Source organism: Pteropus vampyrus, unplaced genomic scaffold, assembly GCF_000151845.1.
Source record: "Pteropus vampyrus isolate Shadow unplaced genomic scaffold, Pvam_2.0 Scaffold39, whole genome shotgun sequence".
Taxonomy (NCBI): Eukaryota; Metazoa; Chordata; class Mammalia; order Chiroptera; family Pteropodidae; genus Pteropus; species Pteropus vampyrus.
In genome coordinates, this window is record NW_011888820.1 from 8,803,504 (window position 1) to 8,825,755 (window position 22,252).

Here is a 22,252-nt window from a genome sequence, read left to right on the forward strand (position 1 = left end):
TGCCAATAAATATTATTGCTAAAGAAGAGCAAATGTGACATTGATTCCCTATCTTTATCAATAAGAGAGGAAAGAAAAATTGCCAGCTCCCAACAGAAAAGCCGAATCTGCGTAAATTCAGCTCTCAGAATTGGTCCAGCAGGCTCAAAGGCATAAGCCAAGCTGGGGAACCTAGTTAGTCAAAAAGTAACTCACAAACAAATAAAGATAACATGGTTCAAAGGGATTCAGTGCCAGAATGTTGCTGCAGAAATGATTAAATATCAAATGAAGAGTCTTTGCACAGGTTTACACACCTCAGCCCCCTCCTTAAACAAAGTGGTTACACTTGCTGGGGACAGTTAGATAGAGTCCTTTGAATGACAACACAAGTCCTTTAAATTGCGGGAAAGAAAGAGAGAAAATTTTAAGACCAAATGGTATAAACCTTGTTTCTTTTATCCCCAGTTGCCTTCCATATTGCTAGTTCTAACCAACATTCCTTAACAAGAGAAATAGATGCAGATGGCTCTGACATCCTCTGAGCATATCAACTAGGAAGAATGATGTGCTGATAAGCCCATGTGGAAATAAATAAAGATAATATTGGTTTGCTTTCCAAGAAGACAGAAAATCTTTACAATTTTTTAGTATAGCTGAGAAAGCAATGTGGAAAACTAGAATTTATGCATTTTTATGTCACTATATGGCAGAAGTTTAGAACCCTTGCTGCATCCTGGAGTTACCAGGAAAGCTTTTAAAAATGCTGTGTCCTGGTTTAACCTCCAGAATTCTGATGTAAATAATCTAATGTAGGATCAGCCACTGGTATTTTTAAGTTTTCTAGGTGATGCTCATGACATTCAAGTTTGCAAACCACTGTATGCAGGAATGAGATTCTATCAAGTATATGAGACTATTCTTTAGGTATTTGTTAAGGAGCCAAAAAAAAAAAAAAAAAAAAGAAAGAAAGAAAGAATAAAAGAAAGACAACTGTTTAGTAAGCAAGAGTCATTTCAAGACTTGAAAAGATCTTTTAAAGAGGGGAAATCTGAGAAAGTTTCACAGTGATTTGCAGAAGGCAATAAAGGATAATGTTTAAGAACATGAACTTTGGAATTAGAACAACTTGACTTTGAGTTTCATCTCTGCTATTTACTAGCTTTACAATTTGAGAAAGTGTCCATATCTGTCTAAATGGATATAATAACATCTACCTTATACAGAGTCTGTGAAGTTGTGTGTGTGTGTTACATGGAGTCAAATATGTAAATCACCATGAGACTTTGCTCAGTAATTAACAGATTCCTTGTCTTATCCAACCATACTCCGAATCCACCCCTTTTACATAAATATATGAATAATCCTGATAGCCACCTAAAACCAACATCAAAAACGAATCCGAAAATAAGCAAGGGAGTTTATCAACTGAACTAAAATAAAAAATTCATGATATGAAAAGAACATTACAGCTGAAATCAAGCTATCATTTTTATGATGCACTCATTTATTCAAAAGCAAGTGTAGTCATCAGTTTACATATTCCTAAAATATACCACTCTCGTCTAGACTGAATTGTATACAGAGAAAAGAAATTAAGGGATTTTATTCCAATCCCGAAGTGCTAAAATAAGTCCATCCTGAAAGAAATCCAAGAGAAATATAAACCTTATAACATATCCCTGATCTGATTTTCACAATTTGAGAAGTAGTTCAAAAAACCCTAAAGAGCAACTTTTTCCAAAGAAAAACATTCATGTTATAACTCTTGTTCCACAAACTAAATCCAAAGAGGCTGGGTCAAATTTTATTAAAACTCTGAGCCACATGGAGACGGCTGAATAGAACTTGAGCCTTGCACAGCAAATGAATAGTTTTGTTATGTCAGTAAAAGATCTCCTTGGCCATCATCTTTCAGAAGTTACAACCGGAGTGGGAGGCATACTACCCATTTCTCCAGCCTCTAAAAATATTTCCTTACAGAACAGTTTCTCTGTAAGACAGATCTGTTTGCTTCAGTTCCCCCCTGCTCTATGCCTCACGTGGGAGTACTTGCAAATAGAGCGCCTGGAGGGATCAACACAGTTTTCTAAAGCAAACATAACACAAGTGCTATTCATGGGTTACACACTCCACAGCTGTAATACAAAATGTGTAGGAGCAGCCCCTAATGGCATTCAAATCATGTACTAACAGTTCTCAAGTGTCAGGTGTTTTTCATTTTCTAGCTAGGGAAAGAGATATTCACGTGCTGATTTCCTACACTGAACAGCTTTGTAACCCCTGCAGAGTGAAGGCGCACTGTGTTTCTGAGTCTCTATTATGTCAGATGAATGCCACAGTTAGAGGCCGGAAAAGACATGTGATCCCAGTTTAGATTCTTTTTTTTCCACCCATTTCTCTGTGTTTCAGTGGCATGGATTTTGTGTGTATGCATGGAGGAAAACCCCTAGAGCATGTATCAATGTTAAATTTCACATAAAAGACTTAGGAAACATATTTTTCTATCTGGGTATAATTTAATACTTCTGTATACACTTTGATCTTATTGAAGGTTTGCATTTTCAAAATGGCCTCTTGTGGTGCCCCAGATGGCTGCCTGTCAAACCCAACCATCAAGCTCACTACAAATAGCGTGGGTTCTCATTGGAACAATGAAGTTCATATTATACATGCTGAGAGAATTAAGGTACATTTTATTTATTTAATTTTTTTTAACTTTAAATGTGACATGGTCATAGAATATAACAGAGAATATCATAACATTTAAAAAATACCCAAAGACACATTTATTATGTATGTTGGATCAATAATTTCAACTTAAAGTAAAAAAGTGTATGTAAAACTGGGGTTGAGTATTCATCATTATAATATTATCTAAATATTTGTGGTTCAGCAAAACCTAAAACATATTTTACCAAACATGTTTTTCATTATAAGTTGTATATTTCAAAGTTATTCAGTCTGTTTGTTCCAAATTTATTTGTATTAACTTCATTAGGACAGTGCTTTGTGAACAAAAATCTTGACATGCAAGAAGACTATGGTCTCTTTAGAGCCATTTATCTTCATTTCAGAAGGCAGTTGGAACTTTAGGTTCAAAAAGAATCTCCTTCCATGTTGAATTTTACACATCTCCTTTAAGGGGAAATAAAATAATTCGTTGGGTGAATACGACATATGGATATATATACACTACTTTGTATGCAACTAAATACATGAAAAAATATATTATTTTATAGAATTTTTTAAAGCCCTGCTGAGTCAGCATGTGAAGAGTAGCTATATAGAGGTGCTATGCCACAATTTAGTTAAAAATTATTTATTCATATGGCAACAAGAACACAATTTCCAGGGTAATGACAAACGACTAATAATGTTTTTTTCTTTCCATAAACAATGTCATTGTCTTGCAGTCCTTGTTCTCTAGACCTAAGCAAGCTGGGTCCCTGAGGAGTGACCTACAGATACATGTTCTAAATAATCAATAACTATTTCCAAATGATAGCAACAGAACATCTGCATCTTATAAATGGCTTCAGTCAAAGAGATAGTAAAAATCTGAACTAGAAGAGAAAATAATACGTAATCTTGTTTAGCTGTCTTTACATAACTAAAATCAATATTCTGTGAAGCGAGAGTACATTTGGTGAGAACTGGCATAGAATATACCTGATGTTTTAAAGAATAACATGGCTGCCTGTTTGAGGAGACACAGTGAGGGGTCCTCCTTACTGTCCTGTCCCCACCATAGGTCCAATCACTCCCAGCCCTCAAGAATGGACAGGATACAGAATATGATAAAAATTCCTAGCCCTGCCCCTTTCTAGCTTTGCTATCTTGGGTAAGTTAACTAACCTCCCAGAATTATTTGTTCACGCTTAAAGATAATAATGATACATACTTATCTTTGCCACCTGGTTCTAAAAATTAACATGTATATGCAATGTCTATCACAAAATAGTTGAAAAATAAATGAATGTTATTATTATGAATTAAATAAGTTTGCTCTCGACTATTACAGAACAGATCAGAGAAGAGATCATCACAATCACCCTGAATATATACTTGAGTGTAACTTTATTAAAGATAGCTACTTATTGACTAAAATAATGCACTAATCACAGGAGAGATTAGTCAGAAGTTCAAAGGGAATGAATTGTATTCAGTAGAAATCCCTTATGTGGAAACCTGACTAGGAAAGTAGTAAAAGTGCTTTTCTTAGAGCAGAAAAGAGAGGGAAGGGTAATTCAGTGGAGCTGTTGAGTTCTCAGATCATCACAGGGTTGTAGTCAAGATATGATTGCATTATGTACACTAATATGTACATTGCCATGTACCCATGTATTACATTTTAAAACAATGTGTAATCATTTCTATCACTACTATAAATTTCCAACACCACCATCACCAAAATTCTCCAAGTGCTTTCCACAGAGTACTACTGATTCAACAAGGCTTAATAGGTCTATCGTGTAAGTATGGAACTAGATAGCATATTAGAGATAATCTAACTGGGTTCCAAGAAATCACATGTGGAGTTGCTTGGGAAATAGGAAGAAATCAAGATTAAGGGAGTTGAAAGTCCTTGACTTCCCTATTCTACTTAACCATAATAGTACTTTTTTATATGTTAGAATTTCTACAGGACTGTATATGATTAATCATTTTTCTGTTTTAAAAAAAAAAAAAAAGTTTAAAAACCATCAACCTAGTCCTGTTTTTTACGCTACAGATGCAAAAACTGACCCTAAAGGTTGGGTGACATCTCCAAATTCCTGGTGACAACAAATGGTAGACATACGATACTGGTCTCACGCTATGGATTCAAACATCCTTATCCTAGACCAGAGTGTCTCTTCACCTCTTCCTTCCACATAAGAACATCTACATTTCTCTTAATAGTATTGAAATTATTCTCCTAGGCACCCAAGGTTAAAGCCTAACATTTCTTCACAGTTCACTTTTACCCTAAAGTTAAGATGTGGCTTAGACAGAAAGTAAAGAAAGACTATGTATTTTGGCTCCCTAAGGCATGTTATCGCTTCTTCCTCCTTTTTCCATTGCTCAGACCCAGAAAAATAAAAATAGTCAATGTATTCAAGAAGCAGGTGATATTTGCTGGTTCTCTGCTGGCTTACTCCATGCTAGTCAAGGAAGGAGTTCCTTTCAGAAGGAGGGCCTGTCCCAGAAACCCTGGGCTCACAATTCAAATATGATTTCACACAAAGCATTTATTCATTTAATCAGGAGGTTCATGGAAGGGGTAAGATAGCCAGGAGATTGGACTACTGGTTCCAGATGTCAGGCCCTCCACCCAGGCAGATGGTTCCTACATACTCTGTGGATTTTCTCTGGGTGTTATCTCCGTCTCCGACTTATGTTTCAAACTTACTACACATTACTAGTAACATAGCTGTTTGGCTTAGATATTTCAGACATAAACATCTTTTCTTATGTATGTTCTAATCACTAGAGAAAACTTCTTACTTTATCTCCTTTGTCCATATACTAATTCATGTTAATAACAAATATTCCTAGAGTGCCCCTAAACGAGTGGTAGAGAAGTTCATAATATCATACATATTTGCGAGTGGAAGGCAAACGGGAACTCTGACAGGAGGGCATCTCTTCCCAAACGCCCAGTATGTTCCCCTTTTCACTTCTTAATCAGACTCTGTGCATCTCTATGGCAGGGGATCCTCAAAGCATTTTCTTTCCTCACCATGAAGACTCCCTCAACCAGAACTTATCACAATATGTCAGAACTACTGCAACAGTTTCCTGCTTCCTCTGCTTCTCTTCTCTCTTCTAATAGTCATTTCCTAAATACCTATGACATTGTGTAGCTAAATCTGACCTACCTTCCAGGCTAAATACAAAGATAACCTTCTTCCCAAAGGCTTCCCTCTATCTAGAAATAACTGCTTGTTCTCTTGGGTGCCCATAGAAAGCTGTCTGTACTTCTGAAACTTGGGGAGAGGTGAATGGAAGCCCTTTCAGTCTGTTTGCCTGGAAAGAGCCTTCCTCACATCTTGCTCACATCTAGGGCTTAGTTTTTGTTATGGGTTGAATTGTCCCCTTCCCGACTCATATTTGACATTCTAATGTAGCTCAGAAATAGGATCTTTGCTGATGTAATTAAGTTGAGATCATAAGAGTGGGCCCTAATCTAGTATGACTGGTGTCCTTATGAAAAGGGACACAGAGACAGACATGCATTGATGATGTGGGAAAAAAAAAAAAAAAAAACACAAAACAGGTATTTACAAGCCAAAGAGAGAAGAATGAAACAGATCCTTCTCACCCAACCCTCAGAAGGAACCAACCTGGTGAACATCTTGATTCCAAACTTCTGAGGAAATAAATTTCTATTTTCATCCATCCTGTCTGTGGTACTTTGTTATGATAGCCCTAGCAAACTAATACAGCTCTCATCCTTTTTGTTGTTGTTGTTTTGTTTTGTTTTGTTTTGTCTTTTTGTTTACTAAAATCATATGTTGGTATGCTGGTCTTCTTGGACAAAACTATTGATATGTGTGTGTCTGTGTCTGAGAAAGAACTCTCTCTTGCATTCTTTAATTCCCAGTATGGAAAATTTTGAGCTACTATTGCATGTTATCTGATGACAGATATGGACCATTCTTTCTTTAGCTTAGATTGAAAAGGCCTGCAAACAGTGCCAAGGGAACAGAAACCTAGCATATAAAAAGCCAATAAAAGAGCATTTTTCACTTAAGAGTTCAGACGTTAATTTCAAATTAAAATCATTAATGATTCAAAATAAATAACACTAACTTTTGTCAAGAGATAGAATCTTTAGATATTAATTTCTAATGTGGAGGCACATCATATGGAAGCACTTGACATATGTTATCTCAATTCTCACAACAGTCATGCAAATAGGAATCGGTATTATTTTACTATTGAATAAATAAAGTCTCAGAAAAGCAAAGAACTTGCCTAAGGTCATACTGTTAGAAGGATATTGAGCAAGGATTTGAAATAGATCTATTTTAATCCATTCTCCTCTACCACACTGCCTCCTTAGATTAGTGGTAAGACTGGCCCTCCTTTCATAAGTATGAAAATAAAGCTGAGAGGACCAAGGCCACATCCCTCTCCTAGTACAATGCCATATATACACAGAAGAGAAAATAATGGTTTGCAGGAAGATGATTATTGTTTTTATCATTTTAGTGTTCAAATTAATTATATATGTTTTTAGTTGCTATTCCTATTTAGTTGTTTCTCAAGCACCTACCAAGTCCTCAATTATAAGTTCCTGATAAGAAAGCAATTGAGTACTATAATATACTATAGTGCAATTATTATTACTTTACAGTCATTAGACTAAACAAATCATAAAATAACAAATATTAGAATTATACAAAAGATAAAATTACTTATTACGCAAATGTGGCAGAGGCCCTGAGATTCGAAGTTAACTGAAAAGTAAAAGTAAATAAAAACAAGTTACATATTTTACTTAATGACGTTGAGTAATGTTAACAGAAATTAAAATTTAAGTAATGGGAAGTAACAACTTGCACTAATTTACAGATCATGGCTTGGGATTAATTTATTATATCAAGATTATTTATTATATCAGGATTTAATTTAGCTGTGACTAAAAAGATTTGGAAAAACTGGAGAGTCCAGAAAAGGAAACCAGAATGATTAAAAATTGAAAATATTCAGAGTACGTGAAGATGGCTACCCGGGGGGAAAGTCAGCTACAGAACGGCTTAGTAAGTGACTTCACATCCAGAAACCTTTATTAAGAGGTCTGTGTTGGTGTCTTAATTAGAGCACCCATCATGGCAAAATTGGCCTGAACAGCAGGAAATGAGAGCCCAGCTAATGACAAAGTAAATGTTCTTCCCAGAAGTCTCCCTCATATCTTTTGCCAGTCAGTCCCCCCACCACAAGTGATCATTTCCATTGCTATAGATTAGTTTGCCTGTTCTTAAACTTCATGGAATAGAATTACACATTATGTACACAGTATCATTTTCTTCTTCAAACATAAAGCAGGTTATATTCATTGGGCCTATCATGAAATGTGATTTTCACTTCAAGGATCTCCCATTCTACAATCTAGAGTTCCCAGAGCATTTATGTTATAGGAAGACCTGATTATAGGTGGAGTTCTGGCCAACAGCATGAATGTCAGGGTCTCACATAGACATCAAGAGCTTATTATGTTGGAGCCAGGGTACCATGCTGTCTGTAAGAGAATGGCCACTTTTGGTTCTAAGCAACTGGTGACAAAATCAGAACATGGGCTTCAACAGCCTAACTACCGGATTCAAATTCTATCTCTTCCTTTTACTAGCTATGTGACTCTGGGCAACTGTCTTAACCTTTCTGTTTGCCCCTCTAGTTCCACTCTCTACCTTTCTCTCAACTCTCTTTTCCCATGGAAAACTGACCGCTATGCAAGATGTGTGCTCTAACTTGGCATTGGGTTCAGCCGGTAGGAAGCCAGGACAGGACTGCAGTGTGTAGAAAGAGAGTAGAGCCAAGATATTTGTTCCCTTCTACCTCCTTACAGCAGGAGTTGCCTTCGTGGGCTGTCTCTGCCAAAGTTTCATTCCCAAGGCAAGTTCTACTCCTGAGTATCTCTTTGGTGACAGTTACTCCTCAGTTATTTTAACACCAGGCTACTGCACTATCCTTTGTGATTCCCCTACTCTTCTCTCACACCCTTATAAATACATATTTTTTTGTTTAAGAAGGGAAAAAAGACAATAACAACAATTTCAAGTGATTTCAATTTGTGTATGCTCTCTATGTCTAATCTCTTCACATAAAACGTTTTTAATTTCTATTTTACTTATGAACATGATATGGGTGAGTATCCATGGCGCTCAGAACAGCACTGGGCAGGAAATAAATGCCTAGTGAGTTTTAGTAAAGTGAAGGGGAAGACTGAGAATGCCCTGTCACCTTCAATATTGTTTGAATATGCTTTATTTTTATACAAGTGAAGGAGCCATTCAATTATTCTTCCTAGTACCAGGCAATCCTCCAATGCTGTCTGTGGTTGTCTCTAAGAGTTGCTAGTCTTGTCTGTGGAGATAAACAAGACTAGCAACTCCTAAAAGGCAGACCTTTTGCCTTCTAACAAAAAAAAAAAATAATAAAAAGAGATGAGAAAGATAGTTTCCTTTATTAGTCATCCCACTCCACTGCGATTATAAGACTGATTAACCACTGAAGCTGGCTACAAATTGTGGAATCACTTTCCCACTTTTTTTAAAGGTAACAAATCCATTTATCTTCAATGATTAACTATTGGTAGGCCTAGAAGCAGGAGCCTTAACGAGGTGACATCTTGAGACAATTTTGTTGTCTGATGATGTCATGAAATTAAATGGCCAGCAGCCTAGAGGAATACAAAATAAGTCCAACTCAAATTCTTAGGATGACATTGTGAGAGCAGGTGCAACTGTACGAATCAGCATGTGGCAAAAATACTTATGCCTGCTAATGAGATGACAGTGTCTGTGTTGTGCAAACTGTCGTGGTGAAGCATCCCCTGCTTGGCACCTATGCCCTTGGGCACTTGTCCAATCACCGTGTAAACAGCAGAGGATAAGCAGGACAGGCTTTAGAATTCATGTGCATAAAATTTCTAAGACTATTACCTCTACTCAGTGAAACACCAATTCTGCTAAACGTGCTAAACGGGAAAATTCTGGTTTGTATTGTAATAACATTAAAAAATAAAGAACAGCTTCTATAGCCACTAAGGGCTCCATTGCAACAGCCAAAAAAAAAATAAAAGTCATTAATGCTCACGCTGTCTCTTCCCTGTGGTGGTCTGTGACTTACAAAGCTTGGGCTGAGAGTTCTAAAATATTGCTTATTAAATCTTGTTGAACATTAGGAATAAAGTGATGGAAACAGAATGCTGTATTTTACATTTACAATTTCCTTTTATAGAATACTTTTATCATTTTAGGGAGAAAGGGCAGAATAACCCTATTCTATTTTCATAACATCCTCATTCTCATTGCATTTTATATAATGAGAACTAAATAAAATGCTAGTTAAAATATATATTTTGCTTTAATATATAAACAGATGAAACCATTCGATTCAATGAAGTAGGACAGAGCATTAACCTTTAGAGAGCAAGGGTTCATGACTAAGGATTGATGGAGTGATTCCATGTTTTATCAAATCACTTAAGCCAAAATGAGGGTAAGTTAATTGGCTATTTCAAAGTAGTACAAAGACAGTTTCATGGTTTAAAAAGCATCCGTTTCCATTATCATCAATGTGATAAGTGTAAAGCCATTTTACATTGTTTCTACATGCTTTTATTTATAGAAAGAGAAATGCATTATATTGTGTCAAGGTAGATGAATTTCTTTCAGCATTGCTTCTTTGGGAAAAATTACAATTTAGGGTAAATATTACAATTTAGGATGAATCATATAGATGAAATGCTGCTCTACCTTAATCATAAGGAAAATACAATTAAAGAAGCCAAAACTGTATTTGTGCATACAATAAAAAATAAAAAAAACATAAAGAAATAATAATCCGTTAACATATGTGTGAAATAAGGCAAACTGATTTATTTTATTAAACTAATTTTTTAACTTTATTAAATAAGTTATAACAACATGATACAGGACATCACTTGTAAAATTCTTAATCTTTTAGCAGGAAATGATATGGGACATCTCTTGCAGAGTTCTTAATATTTCTAGTAAACCTAGTAAAGTTTTCTTCTCTCCTTTCTTTAGGAAAAAGGCCCTCTCCCTCAAATCCTGATAATTGTCCCAAAACTGGTGACTCAGAAACTCTGGCTACTGATAGGGTCATCTGCCCATTGTTAACAGAAATGGTGTTAGGCCAGATGGGGCCCTCAGAGTCTGAGAGGAGAGGGGACTTTAGGCCAAAAGTCTCTTTTACTCTTTAAGAAATATATTAACCAAGCCTGTTTCCCTTTACTCACTTAATAGGCAAATCAGTAATAGAAATTAATAGATATATAATTTAAATAACAAGTTCGTATCTTTTTTTGCGTAGGGACTGAGGCGGCACTTCAGCAGGAAACCCGAGACCCCACCCTGACTGAGGCAGGAAGGGAAAGAGCTCCATGAAACCCCTGTAGGCAGGGACTACGGCCATTCTCAGCAGGAAGCAGATACAGAAGAGATCTCCAGTCCCTCAACATCTGAACTAATAACAAGGGCGTTCATGGCTCTTAGAAAAGAGTTAGGCAGGAAAAGTTAGGGAGTTTTGGGGCTGCCTGCAAAGACACTGAGGTCATCCTATCCTTGAAGGGCTCCGCCCTAATCTGCCAACAATTAAGCAAGCCAGATGGCATTTTTTGGCTAAAAGTAACTCACAGAAAGAAACAAATGAGCAGAGAATTAGGTACTAGTTTAAGCCAGTCACTCGCACCTGTGCAATGAAGACCCAACGATCTTCAACTCACCTGAGCCTTATTATACTATCATTATAACATGACGCATATGCCCAGAAGTTCATCAATATCATTATACCAGACTAAATTCTAGGAACAAACATGCGCAGAAAGCAAATGATGAATTACTGAGTCCTGTCGATCTTAGTTGTCAATCAAGAAAGCCCACCCCTCTAAGAAAAGTAGCACCCACAGCAAATAGGGATAAAAACCCCAAAGGCTTTGTAACCAGGCCTTTTGAGCCACGCTTCTCTTGCTTAGGCCCACTTCCATGTCTGAAGTGTACTTTCCCTTCTAATAAAGCTTTTCTTTTCTGCTGTATTTCAGTGTCTTGCTCAATTCTTTGTTTGAGACATTAAAAACCTGGACAATGTGCCGGGAGAGGAACTCCACTCTCCGGTAACTAATATAGTAAAAAAAAAAAAAAGTATAGTATGAAAGTGTTTATAGTAAGAGGTAGTAAGAGGTCATTCTCTTTCCTACACTTATCCCCTAGATACTCTGTCCCTCTCACTACTTGTCTCACCAGTTGTTTTTTATGTTTACAAATATATATTATGTGCATATTAGCTTAAGTATGTGTATTTTTTCCAAGTTAAAAATAATATACAGCTGTTTACACTGTTTTTATTTTTTTTACTGAACAATATATCTAGGAGATTGTTCTAGAGTAGCACACAATGCATGCATGTACACATAAACACACCATTTTTTAACAGCTGCATAATATCCCCTCTGGGAATTTACCACTATTTAGCCAGCTTTCTACCGACAAGCATTTAAGTTGTTCTCAATGCATTGTTCTTATAAACGATAGTGTAATAAATCCATATAACTATGTCAAATTCACATGTAGAAATAAGTTCAACCCTAGATGTGGAATTGAAGAATCAAAGTTTATGGATACTATTTTTATGAAAGTTGAAAATTTCCCCTCTGATGAGGGGATTTTTGGTAAATATTAACAATTTTCTATCTAATTAGTTGCACCGCTACTCCTTCCCACAGTGAATGAGAAGGCCAGTTTGCACCGCCCTCTCCAATCCTGCGCAGCTGTTACATGTACATTCAGGGATATAGAGCACCTGCTCTGTGTTAGGTCCTTGTTAGGTTGTGGAGCTCTTAAGAAGAACAATAGAGACCATGTCCCTGATACTCTAGCATGTACACATTCTTCATATTGTATGAAAAAGTCAGTCAACTATTAAATTGATAAAATATTTTCAGGTAGTAAAAAGTGCATTAAGACTAAAGCAGGACAAGAGGATAGAGTGATGGGGTGGGGGATCCTAAGAGGATGGTCAAGGAAGACCTCTCTGAGAAGGTGACTTTGGAGCAGAGGCTGAATAAAAGGAGGAGACACAAAGATTGAGAAAGGGCCATCTGGTAGAGATAAAACTAGAAAAAGTCTGGAGATTCCTTGCTGGATGTGTTCAAGGTAGAACCAGAAGGCCAGCCTGACTAGTGCAAAGGAGGACACAGAAGGGTGGAAAGAAAGTGTTTCCCAGAGGCAGATAGTAGCCAGAGAGGACTCTATTTAGCACATGGGGAGAGTTTAAATCTTCAACATGAGGGAAAACCAGCATCAAACATTTCAATTTTTGCAAATTTGACAAGTGAAAAAAACATTGCCTTATTGAAAATTCTGATTTAACTATGAGTAAAAGTGGATAGTTTTTTATATGTCTAAAAGGAATGTATGTTCTTTTCTGTCAATTGCTTTTTCATGACCTCTGCCAATTTGTAAATGACTTACTCATCCTTATTTTTATATTGATGAAATTAGCATGTCATCTGTAATACAAAATTTTTATTCTAATTCGTCATTTATCTATTGATTTTTTAAATATTTTGTGCAAGTTTTTAATTTGTTATGTAGTCAAATTTACCAACTTTTCCTCTATGACTTCTAAGTTTTGTGACTGCATTCTGATTCGAAAAATTATGCCCTATGATTACTTTTATAGTTGATTTTTGTTTGAATGTTTAACAGTATATGTGGATTTATTTTAATCTACTGAGGAAGGTAAGAAATCAGTTATTTTTTAAGATTTTATATTTCCAACCAAAATATTTAAAAAACATATTTAAAATAAACAGCTTTTCCTCGCTAACTTGAAGGGCAAAATGTTTCTCTTGAAAAATAGACAATACTAGTTTTCATAAACATTTTTTATCTTATTTTTGAAGTGTCTAGCTATTCTTGTTTTAATGTTTATCGAGGAATTTTAATTTTTTATTTAATTTTTTCTGTCTATGGAATCATATGTTTCTCTTCTTCCTATTAATATAATCTGGAATATTCAGCCATCTTTCCCCCTGGAATACTCCCCATTTTGCCAAGGTATATTTAAGCACTAAGGAATTACATTTGTTTATATATTACTTATTTTACATTTCTACCCCTACCTGAGATGAGCTTAGTATAGAATTTTCTTAGTTTTCTTTTTAATAATGATGTTATTGTGTTCCATTTTTTTAAAAAAAGCTTTATTTTATTAATAAAGTTTGATTTCTCTCAATGATTTAGAACAATTTAATAGCTTTGGGGTTATCTGCACATTAAAAGTTTTATAGAATTCGCCTGGAAACCACATGAATTAGCTTCCACTAGATTAGCAAGTCTCAAATTTTGGCATGCAACAGCATTATCTGCAGGGCTTGCTAAACATTAGAGTTTCTTTTCCAGGAAGTCGAGAGTAGCACTCAAGTATATGCATTCTTACAAATGATGCTGATGCTACTGGTCTTAGGAGAACCATCTTAGGAGAACATTTGGAGAACCATCGCACTAGACTGTGTTGCAGTAACAAACAACCTGAAAATATTAGTGGCTTATAAAAACACAGTTTTATTTCTTGCTCAGAATTCACGTTGGCTATGAGTCAGCTGATATTCTCTGCCACTGTCTATGTTGTCTTCTACATCCCTGGGTCCAGTTCATAGCACAAGAAAAGAAGAAAAGCAAAATTATGCTATCCCTCTTTAGCATTTACTCAAAAATCATATATTTCATTTCTACTCTCACTACGTGGACCAAAACAAGGCACACTGCCAACCATATGTCAACGGAAGTAGAAAAAGAGAGAGAGAATCATTGGGCATAATAATTTAAACTATCACAAATCCCATACGAAATGGTAACTCTGACAACTTTAATGTGGTGATTGGTAGGCTTGAGATTTTTTATATCTTCTGCTCCTAGAAAAGAATACATCTAATCCTCTACATCAACTTTGTTTGCACAAAATTGTGCAAAATATTCTTTCACTTACTGAAACAGTTAAAATCAAGTTCATTGTACATGCAAAAGGATGCAAATAACATTAGCTTAAGTAAGCTAGAACATTGTAGATTAAAAGATTATAAATATAACCAAAAGAGGAAATTTTTACCATTTTCTTACTTAAGTTCAGAAGAGGGTAGTCTAAGTTTATGTGTTGATACCATGCTTTTTTGATTGACCAGGCTTACTCCAGCACATAATTCTACCATTCCTTGGCTCTTGTCCTCTTGGACCAACATAGTAGCTGGAGCTCCAGTTATGATCCGTATACCGGGTAGCAGGATGGAAGAAAAAATAACTGAAGAACAAACACCCACCAGCTGCTTTAAAGAACAGATCCTAATATCTGCAACATAATACCTATGCTTACATCTTATGAGCCAGAAGTTAACCACATACATAGCCAAAGCCAATTTTAAGGAAGGGTGGACAATAAAGCTTTGTGGGTAGTTAAGTGCCTAGCTAAATATTTGGGATTCTATTACTAAAGAAGGAAATGCAGGTATTGGACAAAGAAAATATTGGTCTCTGTTGCATACTTCTAATTTTTCCAGCATCATAGGTTATGTTCTGTTCTCATTTAAACAAAGTATAACTTCAGAATTATTTACTAATTACATTTTTTCTGTTTTCTAATAATTTCTGACTTAACTAATATTTTCTTCCTGTGCTTGACCATTACCTTTAGTTTTGACCTTTCTGTGGTAAGCACTAAATTTATTGTCTTTGTTTTAATTTAAAAATGTAAGAATTTGAGTCTATGAATTTTCCGCTGATCACTAAATTACTATGTACTTTATTAAGACATATAAAGATTTAATAATCATTATTTCCCAGACAAGAATTCCTATATGGCATTCTCCTCCTTTAACTAATTAAAAATTTCAGTTATATTCATATAATTTGGCTATGATTTTATTTATGACCTAATATGTACTTTTTTAATATGATAAACAAATACTTGCATAACTTTATATTAATCCCTTTGGAGGAAAAAGTGTAAGTATATTAATTAGAAAAAACTTTTTAAAAAATAATTTTTTTAATTGAAGAAATTATTTAAATTTTTTCCCCCCTATCTACCTCACCCCTCCTCCCTCCCCGCTCCCCTCTGGTAACCACTAGTCCATTCTCCATGTCCATGAGTCTCTGTTTATCCTGTTCATTGGTTGCTTTTAGGTTTATATCCCACATATAAGTGATATCATGTGATTTTCAACTTTTTCTGTCTGGCCTGTATATCCCTATCTGCTTTAATCAGTTGCTTTCAATTATTTGAAGTTTTTACTATGTTGTTTTTCTCTGAAAAGTTCAATGTTCTTCATCTTAAGTCTCATTTCTTATTTCAACCTCTATATCATTTATTTGTTCAGTTTTGGGTTTCAAAATGTATATTTTCTTAATTTCTTTTATTTCATAAAGAATTCTGTTTAGAGAATTTATCTGTGTAATGTCATAAGCATGTTCTTATTCTGCCTTTTGAAGAACATATTTTTTTTCCTCTTTCTTGCAGTATCTTTCCTTGGTGTCCAATCATTTTTTAATTAGGACAGTTCTTCCTGGCAGAACTATTTCAACAAGACACACTGGCCCCTTTGCCGCACCCAGGGGCCACCCCTTAGCCCATGGCTTTCCCTTACCAGTACCCACCACCCTCGCACCCCTACGACTCACATCCAGGCTTTCCCGAGCTGGGGTACAGCTACAGTGGGGGCAGCGCCAGCAGTCAGCACAGTGAAGGCTGCCAGAGCAGTGGCTCCAACCGTAGTGGCAGCGACCAGCGGAAAGAGAAGGACCCAAAGGCTGGGGACTCGAAATCGGGAGGCAGTGGCAGCGAGTCCGGACCACACAACCCGCAGCAGCCTTCAGGGGCCCCGGGAGCGGGCGCCGGCGCCCAGCGAGCGCTCAGGGCCTACCGCCAACGAGCATGGCCACCATAGCCACCGCTCGCTGGCCAGCAGCCTGCGCAGCCACCACACACACCCGAGCTACGGCTTCCCTGGTGTGCCCCCTCTCTACGGCGCCCCCCCATGCTGATATGCCCCCACCGCCTGCGGCCATGGGACCCCCAAGAGCCCCTCCTGGCCGTGACCTGGCCTCGGTGCCCCCTGAACTGACTGCCAGCAGACAGTCCTTCCGCATGGCCATGGGAAACCCCAGTGAGTTCTTTGTGGATGCGATGTGAGCAGGGTCCCTCCCACATGTCCACCCTGCCTCTACCCTGGCTGGCTGTGTCCTCTCTACATTCGTCCACCTTTTTTACTTTGTCTGGTACCTGAAAGGGAAATAAACAGAACTAAACCCAGGAAAAGAAAAAAAAAGCCAACACGAGTAGCAGGCAGTTGGAGTTTCCTGCCTTCAGAAAACTTCTCATCAATATTTGGTTCACGATGTATAAATTTCTTTCAGCTTAAAGAGAGCTATATAAGACTTGCATGGAAGCTTCTTTTAACGCACGAGTGTGTGTGTGTGTGTGTGTGTGTGTGTGTGTGTGTGTGTGTGTGTGTGTGTGTGTGTCTTGATTTGGCCATTACTCATCCTTCAAGCTCGTCAAGATCAGTGCCCATTGGGCTGCCCATCACCAATTTTTCCCTCCTTCTGACACCTGTAGCATGGCTCTGCTTGGCCCCGAATTCCTTATCACTCCATCTGGTTTACCAGACTTTAGAGAGTCTCCTGCTTCTATTTCTCAAATCTAAATATTGTTGTTCTAAGCTAGGGGTTATATAGGCTTGTCCTCGCAGAATGTGCTCCCAAATTTTGGGAACTCTTTTTGTAGAAAATCTGTAAAGACCACTATCCACTCAGTGTTATCTATCATCCTAGTCCAATTACTAAAGCATTTTCTTCATTTATTCTTTGGGGTTATAGGTAGTTTCTACTTTCCTCAGAGGTTGATTCACCTTTTTTGTTTTTCAATCTATTATCATTGGGTTGGCTTTAGAAAGAAGGGTAATTGAATCAAAGATAATTTTACCCTGACATCTTAGCCTAGAAGCCCTAAAGACTTTTTTCTTACCTGGAATCTACTTTACTGAGAGTAAAAATGTTTCTCTCTGGCAGAGGACATACGATTCCTTAAGATATGTATATCACATTGTTAATGGAGAAAAAGGGGGCGTGGTATGTTTGAGTTTGGTCTAATTTGGCAAAATAATGACAAACAGCTCAGCATTGAGAATAGACCTTTTTTTTAATGTGAAGAATTTTAGTACAACTAAAAATAAGGATATTTATCCTGTATTATACTTTAATACTCCAAAGATCGTTTAGTGACTTGCCTATTCATAGATGCAGTCTGTGGCCAAAATTTCACAGCTACTTAAGGTTTCAAATAAATTCAGTTTGGGATGAGCAGCTGCCTTAAACCACATTTTCATTTCATTTAAATAAATCTAATTCAGGAGACAAGACACTTGATTTTATTTTTACTATGATATCAATGTTATCATTTGTGATAGTAGGTCTTGCCAGGGGTGAAAAGGAATATATAACCATTTTTATCTGAATGTAGAGAGATAATTTACAATCTTCACCCCTGTTATTATTAATGAGAATTAAAGATTTAAATAGCCATGACTAAAGTACAGACTGTATCTCTATGTTTTTGAACTCAATATGACCTATATATGTGTATACTGACACCCATAATTATGATGAACAACATCATTATAATACTAGGAAAGCTAACTGGGGTGCTGCCTTTTTTTTCATTAGAAACTCCAATTTCAAATGAAAAAAATGGTCTTGCTTTGACTAAATTATTAATGTTGTAATAATCCGTCATTAAAATCAATAACTGCTTTATTATCCATAGTGCATGTAGTACTAAAATGGACCCTCTCTGAAATAAATTTAATGCCTTATCACAATACAATATGATTTTACAATATTGCTAATGTGCACAAAGCATTCAAATATAGAATATTGACATGTCAGAGATTTATGACAAATGTGAAGAGAAGATGAATCTAGGTTAAGCTTTCATGTTACTTGACTGAGGTCAAAAAAATCAATACTATTCATAATGCATTTTTCACCCACAGTCTTAAATGAAAAACCTGGGCATAGAGAGATTTTATTTATCTGTCATCGGGGTGGTGAAATGTTCTAGAATTGAGGTTAATAGAGAAAATAAATGAAAATTAATTGGCAGGGAAAGTGAGTTAATCATATTTTGGGAATGTACCATGACTCAGGACCAGTGAGCTGAATATACAGCCACTGTGCTTCTCCCATATTGAATCTGACTTTTATCTGCAGGTATGTTTAATGTCTGGGAAATCTAAGAAGCACAGTGATGTAGAAAACAGTCACAACTCTCTTCTCAACTTTGGCTTTTACGGATTTTATAATATGCAAATAGCCAGCAACTGAATGTTAATTTATTTTATTTACTGTTTCCTAATTCTTTCAATGAAACATGGTTTTTAGGTACATACTGACCATAGTGTTTGATTCCTCTAATCCTTTTCATCCCTAACAGAGTAGAACAAATGTTGGTATCCATTCCTCTTGTCAGTGAGTAGCTTTAAGAAATGGGCAAGTCACTTGGTGCTGGCCAGTGATATATAAGAAGTCTATTAGGAGCTTTTGGAAAAAAGACTCTTCCTTCTGAAAAAGAAGACCCAGAAGAATGCCATTCTTCCTCTTCTAAATTTTATCTAGTGATTCAGGGAACTTCTAGGGATATCTTGTAGACCTGGAGTTAACACACCTAGATGACTTGCAGAGGATGCAGAGCTGAGAGATGAAAGAACCTGATTACTTCATGAAATGGTCTTCAGAAAAGTTTGTAGATCATCTTATTCTTGGGTTATTTTTATTTAAGATAAATATCCTACTTTAAGCCAGTTTGAAATGCAGTTCTGTTGCGGCCAAAAAGTACCCTAACTAATGCTATCAGTTATCATTAGAAATTAAGTAAAGATTAGTTATTTTGTCTATTTTCATATTCTTTGATGTGAAGAGACTATAATCTGCAACTGTCATATTAATAAAATTAAAATAGCTAATGAACTTGATCACAAATAACTGAATCCATTTTATCTCAGAGAAAGGATGGTAGTCCTGATTTGTGGGTCTAATCTATAGTTAAACATTTCTCTGAAGCCTGTTTCTATCTCTGAAAGGTTTTCAAGTGTTAGGTAATTTCAAATAATTCTTGCTATTAATCAGTTGGTCTTGAGCAATAGTTCTTCTTAAGTACTTTCAGTAAACATTTACTCAGTGAATAGTAAGGGAGGTAGACACATAAAATTGTGACAAGTGCAGTGACAAACATTACACTCAGAATATTCTGAGAACAAGAAAGACAGGCACTACCTAATCTAGCCTGGAAGAAGGAAAAATTAAGGAAGGTTTTCCAGAAAAAAGTTATGACTGAGCTAAATCTAGAGCAGTAATTAGGGCTTGACAGATGAAAGGAGATAATGTGAGGATATAAAGAAAAGCAAACAGACCAATTAAAACAAGAAGGTATGTATGTTAGAATTATGAGTCCAGGAAGTAAGATGAGAAATGACAATAGATGAGGCTGAATATAACAGTACAACATAATAGTTAAAAGCAAGGATTTTGGAGTCACAGGTTTTAGACTATCAATCACCCACTGAATCGATAATTACTAAGTTCCAACTATATCTCCAGTTCTGTGACAGACATTAGTAATACAATAACAGTCTCTGCAGGGAACATACATTCTGGAGAAGGAGAATGATAAAAATAAAACAAAACAGACATATAAAAAGAACTATAATTGGTGTTATGAAATAAAAAAATGAGCTGAGATAGAAATTAACAACGAATACCTATTTTAAATAGGATGGTCAGGATGGATCTCCCTAGATGAGTAACAGGCTGAACTTAAAAGCTGACGAGGACTCAACATTGTAGGAAGTGAGGGAAAGAGCTTTTCCAGCCATCTCAGAAGACCTTCCATGTATACATCCAGTCACAACTTTGCAAAAAAGTTAAACCACTTTGCAAAAGAAATTCTAATTGTTTTCTTGCTTTTTAAAAAATAATTGTACCACCCAACTGTGCACCCAAAATACTAGCTTAGTTTTGCCCATTTCTTTTTTCAGTTTATATAACTCAAGTTTCTTTTAATGTATAATTTTATCTTCAATTCATTGCTTTTTTCTTACATTTACTATCAAAGAGTCCTGGTCATTTAATCCATAAAGTTACCAACCAAGAGAAAAAAAGAAGTGATTCTTACTGGTCTCCTTTTGAACAGCTCTTTTATATATACCACTTATCTGCTCTTAAGTCCTTTTAGAATTTTAAAAATAATAGCCTTATAGAGTCCACTCCTAATTTCTACAAAGAAAGATTTTCTCTCAGCACACTCACTTTTCAGAAACAGAATGCCTCATCTGATTGGTGTAATGGGGAAAAAAAAATTAGCAAGCTTGACTTAACATCTCCTCTTGAGAATAGGTTGTCAGAGCAGGTTTGAGTTCCTGCCCCTTTGGGGCCTCTGGCAACAGGCATCAGGTGTGCCTTGCGGGTGGTGAAGACACTTAACTCAGTCTAGTCGAACTCTGATGAGCAGTGCTAATAAATCCACATGGCTAACTTTGAGCCACATCCTCCACTGGGCCTCTCCCACTGATATAAGTGATGTTTTGGCCCCATGGCATTTCTCTGCTTCATTTCTCAAATTGTTCAAAGCCCTGCAGAGGAAGAGTGGTGCTTTGAGAGCCAAACAGATGTGTTCATTTTACTTCAAGATTAACTTTATAAGCATGTGATAATCATTATAAATTGCATCTTGTCTAAGGATACTTCTAACAAATTTAGTTAAAATATAGCCTTTATAATTTGAGTTAATATAGAAAGTGGATTAGCATGCCATTTTTAAAAGTAATCCTTTGTTTTTACAGTTGATCTCCAGCTTCAAAGCATTATGATCACAGAATATGGTTGGCATGACTAAGAATTGATCTATCATACAACCAGCAATTCCTCTACTGGGTATTTACCCAAAGACTTGAAAACCCATATCTGAGAAGATATTTACACACTGACGTTCATAGCAGCATTATTCACAGTGGCCAAGACATGGAAGCAACTGAGTGTCCTTTTTTCAAATTAGTGTTTTGGTTTTCTTTGGATAAATACCCAGAAGTGGAATTGCTGGGTCATAAGGCAGTTCTATTCTTAATCTTTTGAGGAAACTTCAAACTGTTTTCCATAGTGGCTATACCAATCTGCAATCCCACCAACAGTGCACAAGCGTTCTCTATTCTCCGCATCCTCACCAATACTTGTTATTTGTTAACTTTTTGATAGTAGCTGTTCTGACTGGTCCAACACCCTACATTTCTAGATGAATGAAGAACTCACTGTGATATGGCTATCCTAGTCCAATACTGATGTGTAGAGAATGGAAACATTTGGTCATTTTTGTTTCTACTGTCTTTCCATTGTATGGTCATAATATGAAGCTTTATCCAAAATGTTTCAGGTATACTAAAATATGCTAAACTTTAGCCAGAAGTCTTCTAATCCCATAAAATTAACTGAGAAAA

The 22,252-nt window shown here is 36.2% G+C and overlaps 1 pseudogene; it reads left to right on the forward strand.

Annotated features, from left to right (window-relative positions):
• LOC105290905 overlaps positions 1-16,899 on the forward strand; it is a 27,664-nt pseudogene extending 10,765 nt beyond the window's left edge.
• Positions 16,900-22,252: the final 5,353 nt, after the last annotated feature.